This window comes from Oncorhynchus gorbuscha, linkage group LG11, assembly GCF_021184085.1.
Source record: "Oncorhynchus gorbuscha isolate QuinsamMale2020 ecotype Even-year linkage group LG11, OgorEven_v1.0, whole genome shotgun sequence".
Taxonomy (NCBI): Eukaryota; Metazoa; Chordata; class Actinopteri; order Salmoniformes; family Salmonidae; genus Oncorhynchus; species Oncorhynchus gorbuscha.
This window is the reverse complement of record NC_060183.1, coordinates 7724348-7730970: the sequence shown is the minus strand read 5'-3', so window position 1 is coordinate 7730970 and position 6623 is coordinate 7724348. Positions and strand designations below refer to the sequence as shown.

At 45.4% G+C, this 6623-nt stretch overlaps 1 protein-coding gene across 4 annotated transcripts in view; it reads left to right on the top strand.

Annotated features, from left to right (window-relative positions):
* The first annotated feature begins 240 nt into the window (after positions 1-240).
* micu1 (mitochondrial calcium uptake 1) overlaps positions 241-6623 on the top strand; it is a 110907-nt gene continuing 104524 nt past the window's right edge. For all 4 annotated transcript variants that reach the window (XM_046368472.1, XM_046368470.1, XM_046368469.1 and 1 more), the window contains exon 1: positions 241-347. The gene's annotated coding sequence lies outside the window, so the exon portion shown is untranslated. The remainder of the gene's footprint in view (positions 348-6623) is intronic.

Genomic DNA, 6623 nt, shown 5'->3' with positions numbered 1-6623 from the left:
CGTGACGTAATGGAGGGGGCGTGTGCTGGGACGTTTGCACTAATTACCACAGCCACAAAGCCTGAATTGGCTTATCGTAAAAGTAAAAGTTAATGAAAACAAAAAATAGAAAGAATCGCTTTTTGATGTTAATTTAACTTTAGGCATAAGGTTAGCAGTGTGGTTAAGGTTAGGGTTAGTAAAAAATTGTTTTTGTTAGAAATAGGCGGGGTTTATGACTTTGTGGATGTGATAACTAGTGTCGCAGAAGGAGCACGTCAGACTGCATAAATACATGCATCGGGAGAGACGTCGTAGCTAGATATTTCAAACTATTCAAGACCTGTCGTAGTCATCTCAAAACTCAAGTAAGTAGCAAAATAATAGTCTTTAGCCAGTATTTATGTGATATTGAGTTAGCCGATTGCAGTTTTATAGGTAATTTCTATCTAGTCAAAAGGCTACCTACTGTAGCTAGCTAGCCTCCCGGACTACTAGAGGTTGACTTGGCCTCTTCCTTCGTTGTTTCAATATTATCAGGCAGAAGTTACAAGTGAACTGTGTTTAGACTGCATGCAATAATGAATGAATGTTGCTGTGTTTGTCAGAGACGATGCACATTATCTAGCTAAGTGTTGGTTGGATTCAGCTTGAGCCACTAGAAAGATAGCGCCTAGCTTGACAACACAGTCCAGGGGGTGTCTGCCTTTTGTTGTTGTTTTTAACAAACTATTATACGTAGGAGGTTTCATGGTTTAGTTATATAGTCCCTAGTTGATTTGTAAACACTAACATTTTGATTTTTTTTTACTTTAAAAAAATACATTTTTGGACCCCCAAAAAATCTAACATTTTTATTTAAAAAATTCATAATAAATAAAACTTGTGGTCCTTCTGTATCTCAGTTGGTAGAGCATGGCGCTTGTAACGCCAGGGTAGTGGGTTCGATCCCCGGGACCACCCATATGTTGAATGTATGCACACATGACTGTAAGTCGCTTTGGATAAAAGCGTCTGCTAAATGGCATATATTTTTATATTATTATTATTTAAAACACTAATATATCTTGATTAGACAAGTTTTCACCCCCTGGCACAATAGATGTTAGAAGTATCTTTGGCAGCGATTAGCTGTCAGCCTTGCATTGTACAATATTTGATTATTCTTATTATTATTAGAATTCTTCAAGCTCTGTCAAGTTGGTGGTTGATCATCGCAAGAAAGATATTTTCAAGTCTTGCTGTAGATTTTTCAAGATGATTTTTAAGTCATACTGGTAACTAGGCCCTTGTGTTTTAGGTTATTTTCTTGCTGAAAGGTGAATTCATCTTCCAGTGTCTGGTGGAAAGGTTTTCCTCCAGGACTTGGCATGTGCTGAGCTCTATTCTGTCCTTTTTTTTTATCCCCCAAAAAGGCTTGAAAATATATAGTGGTACTCAGTGATGTGTTATGTTTGATGCTTTGTATTCAGGACAAAAAGGTCATTTCTTAGCTGCATTTCTTGCAGTATTACTTAAGTGCCTTGTTGCAAACAGGATTCATGTTTTGCAATATTTTTTGTTCTGTACAGGATTCTCTCTTTTCACTCTGTCATTTTACATTAGTATTGTGGAGTAACTTCAAGTTTGTTGATCCATCCTCAGTTGTCCTCCTATCACAGCCATTAAACTCTAACTGTTTTAAAGCCATCATTGGCCTCATGGTGAGGTCCGTGAGTGGTTTCCTTCCTCTCCGGCAACTGAGTTAAGAAGGACGCGTAATGTAATATTGTAATATTGCACATGTAATATTATGTGATTTGTTAAGTACTTTTTTACTCTTGAACTTATTTTTGTCGTAACAAAAGGGTTGAATACTTATTAACTGAAGACATTTCAGCTTTTCATTTTTTTATTCATTTCTAAAAATGTTCTTTAACTGAAAAAAATATATCAATGCAACATGGTGTGCAGTGGTGCAGCAATGGGAGGGCCTCTGGGAGGGCTTTATTGCAGACAGAAATACTCCTCAGCAGCCCTCCTCCCTCTCCTCAGACGATCCCGCAGGTGAAGAAGCCGGCTGTGGAGGTCCTGGGATGACATGGTTACACCTGGTCTGCGGTTGTGAGCCCGGTTGGATGTACTGCCAAATTCTCTAAAACAGAGTGAGGTGGCTTATGGTAGAGAAATTAACATATTAAATGATCTGGCAACAGCTCTGTTGGACATTCCTGCAGTGAGCATGCCACCTGCACACACCCTCTACTTGAGACATCTGTGGCAATGTGTTGTGACAAAACGGCACATTTTAGAGCAGCCCTTTGTCCCCAGCATGAGGTGCACCTGTGTAAAGATCATGCTGTTTAATCAGCTTCTTGATATGCCACACCTGTCAGCAGGATGGATTATCTTGGCAAATGAGAAATGCCCACTAGGGATGTAAACAAACAAAAAAACGTGGCTTTGAATACTTGCTGAAGGTGCTGAAGGCTGTTTGTTATGGCAGACTGGTAGTGGAAACACAGGATGGAAACCTCACAGGAATCAGATCCATGTTGTCTCCTTCATGATTTTAGCTGTCCTTGGAAACTAAAATAACCTTGGAAAAGTGGAAGAGAGTAAGTTAGGTCGCTGTACAGAACAGCCAGATATCTGTAAAAGGATAACTAGTAGTTTATTATTTAGTTATTATTCATCTTGGAAGATGACATTTTCTTGTTGCTGTAATTACTGTACTGTGTGGTTGTATTTTAGAAACAGTTTTGGTTACTATTATGTTGAAGAAGAAACTAGTGCACAGCACACCTTCTTTTTACCTGTGGTTTGAATGGTGACATGAATGTTGTCTCCTACATTACAGGTGTCAGACTAGATGGTTTTATATACACACACACACACACACACACACACACACACACACACACACACACACACACATGGGCTAATCAAGGCCTTTAAATCGTTTACTGCTGAGAAGTGTCCCTTTTTTTGTTGTGATAATTTTTGTTTACCACTAAGCTAGCCTGGAAATCCAACGATTAATTTTACGTCGGGCGTAAATGAGTGTTTTTTTGGATCATAGGAACGTTACCACGACGACCTCTACAAGCCAGAATGTTGAATAAAATGTATTATTTAAAAAAAACATACTTTACCTGTTGTCCATACACTTCATCCTTTTGGAGGATTGTAAGATGAGTTATAATTACGGCACCTTTTCAAAGGGCTGGTAATGCATTCAGATTCTGATCACCTGAAGTATTAGCACAAGATGAAAATACTAGCCGAGCTTGTTCACATGGTTCTGCACATGCTTCAGGTGATATGAATGCACTGCCATCACTTTTGAAAAGTTGATATAAATACTTTTCTGTGGATATCTTTTTTTTTTTCTTTTTTTTTTTTACAGCATAAAAGGTGCAGGGAAAATGTTTGAATTATTACCTTTATTTAACTAGACAAGTCAGTTAAAGAACAAATTCTTATTTTCAATGACTGCCTAGGAACTGTGGGTTAACTGCCTGTTCAGGGGCAGAACGAAAGATTTATACCATGTCAGCTCGGGGATTTGAACTTGCAACCTTCCGGTTACTAATCCAACGCGCTAACCACTGGGCTACCCTGCCGCCCCATGCTGATAGAAGGGTTGGAGGTGGTACCAAAGGAGGTTCAAGGTGGTAGCAGACATATTGCCAGCAGTGAGTATGATATGATCCCTGTGGGCATTAAATCCACAAACTTGACGTTAGCGCCACCCTCTTGAGGCGTCCACATGCTTCCTGTCTGAAACCGGTTGGATATCTGTTGCGTAATATTATGACTGCATTTTTTTTTGTTGTGTGTGTGTGTTTCGGAGTCTCCGCCCCTTCGTCGGTGATTGGTCAACAGTAGGGATTCTTCAATGAAGTGTTTTGTTGTTATTCAATGAGAGATTCATTGTTTTCATGCACATTTTTTTTCATTTGAGAAATACTGCACCAAATATCTTAGTTTGGCAGCCAGCCGGCGCACGAGGAAGACTTTACTGAGCCACACGGGACAACAGCAGTTAGTAGCAAGGTCTGTGTGGCGTCGCGGTGAAGGTCTGTGTGGCGTCGCGGTGAAGGTCTGTGTGGTGTCGCGGTGAAGGTCTGTGTGGCGTCGCGGTGAAGGTCTGTGTGGCGTCGCGGTGAAGGTCTGTGTGGCGTCGCGGTGAAGGTCTGTGTGGCGTCGCGGTGAAGGTCTGTGTGGCGTCGCGGTGAAGGTCTGTGTGGCGTCGCGGTGAAGGTCTGTGTGGCGTCGGTGTAGGTCTGTGTGAAGGTCTGTGTGGCGTCGCGGTGAAGGTCTGTGTGGCGTCGCGGTGAAGGTCTGTGGTGTCGCGGTGAAGGTCTGTGTGGTGTCGCGGTGAAGGTCTGTGTGGTGTCGCGGTGAAGGTCTGTGTGCGTCGCGGTAGGTGGAGGCTGTTGCGGTAGGTGGAGGCCGGTGTGCGCGTTGCGGGAGGATCTAGAGGTGATTCAGGCAGCATCATATATCAGTGTTGCTTCTGTGGTGGTGTGGAGGATGTTATTTTGTGTACATATGGGAATGTTTTTTTACATTTACATTTACATTTAAGTCATTTAGCAGACGCTCTTATCCAGAGCGACTTACAAATTGGTGCATTCACCTTATGACATCCAGTGGAACAGCCACTTTACAATAGTGCATCTACATATTTTAAGGGGGGTGAGAAGGATTACTTTATCCTATCCTAGGTATTCCTTAAAGAGGTGGGGTTTCAGGTGTCTCCGGAAGGTGGTGATTGACTCCGCTGTCCTGGCGTCGTGAGGGAGTTTGTTCCACCATTGGGGAGCCAGAGCAGCGAACAGTTTTGACTGGGCTGAGCGGGAACTGTACTTCCTCAATGGTAGGGAGGCGAGCAGGCCAGAGGTGGATGAACGCAGTGCCCTTATTTGGGTGTAGGGCCTGATCAGAGCCTGGAGGTACTGAGGTGCCGTTCCCCTCACAGCTCCGTAGGCAAGCACCATGGTCTTGTAGCGGATGCGAGCTTCAACTGGAAGCCAGTGGAGAGAGCGGAGGAGCGGGGTGACGTGAGAGAACTTGGGAAGGTTGAACACCAGACGGGCTGCGGCGTTCTGGATGAGTTGTAGGGGTTTAATGGCACAGGCAGGGAGCCCAGCCAACAGCGAGTTGCAGTAATCCAGACGGGAGATGACAAGTGCCTGGATTAGGACATGTGCCGCTTCCTGTGTGAGGCAGGGTCGTACTCTGCGGATGTTGTAGAGCATGAACCTACAGGAACGGGCCACCGCCTTGATGTTAGTTGAGAACGACAGGGTGTTGTCCAGGATCACGCCAAGGTTCTTAGCGCTCTGGGAGGAGGACACAATGGAGTTGTCAACCGTGATGGCGAGATCATGGAACGGGCAGTCCTTCCCCGGGAGGAAGAGCAGCTCCGTCTTGCCGAAGTTCAGCTTGAGGTGGTGATCCGTCATCCACACTGATATGCCTGCCAGACATGCAGAGATGTGATTTGCCACCTGGTCATCAGAAGGGGGAAAGGAGAAGATTAATTGTGTGTCGTCTGCATAGCAATGATAGGAGAGACCATGTGAGGTTATGACAGAGCCAAGTGACTTGGTGTATAGCGAGAATAGGAGAGGGCCTAGAACAGAGCCCTGGGGGACACCAGTGGTGAGAGCGCATGGTGAGGAGACAGATTCTCGCCACGCCACCTGGTAGGAGCGACCTGTCAGGTAGGACGCAATCCAAGCGTGGGCCACGCCGGAGATGCCCAACTCGGAGAGGGTGGAGAGGAGTATCTGATGGTTCACAGTATCGAAGGCAGCCGATAGGTCTAGAAGGATGAGAGCAGAGGAGAGAGAGTTAGCTTTAGCGGTGCGGAGCGCCTCCGTGATACAGAGAAGAGCAGTCTCAGTTGAATGACTAGTCTTGAAACCTGACTGATTTGGATCAAGAAGGTCATTCTGAGAGAGATAGCGGGAGAGCTGACCAAGGACGGCACGTTCAAGAGTTTTGGAGAGAAAAGAAAGAAGGGATACTGGTCTGTAGTTATTGACATCGGAGGGATCGAGTGTAGGTTTTTTCAGAAGGGGTGCAACTCTCGCTCTCTTGAAGACGGAAGGGACGTAGCCAGCGGTCAGGGATAAGTTGATGAGCGAGGTGAGGTAAGGGAGAAGGTCTCCGGAAATGGTCTGGAGAAGAGAGGAGGGGATAGGGTCAAGCGGGCAGGTTGTTGGGCGGCCGGCCGTCACAAGACGCGAGATTTCATCTGGAGAGAGAGGGGAGAAAGAGGTCAGAGCACAGGGTAGGGCACTGTGAGCAGAACCAGCGGTGTCGTTTGACTTAGCAAACGAGGATCGGATGTCGTCGACCTTCTTTTCAAAATGGTTGACGAAGTCATCTGCAGAGAGGGAGGGGGGGGGGAGGAGGATTCAGGAGGGAGGAGAAGGTGGCAAAGAGCTTCCTAGGGTTAGAGGCAGATGCTTGGAATTTAGAGTGGTAGAAAGTGGCTTTAGCAGCAGAGACAGAGGAGGAAAATGTAGAGAGGAGGGAGTGAAAGGATGCCAGGTCCGCAGGGAGGCGAGTTTTCCTCCATTTCCGCTCGGCTGCCCGGAGCCCTGTTCTGTGAGCTCGCAATGAGTCGTCAAGCCACGGAGCGGGAG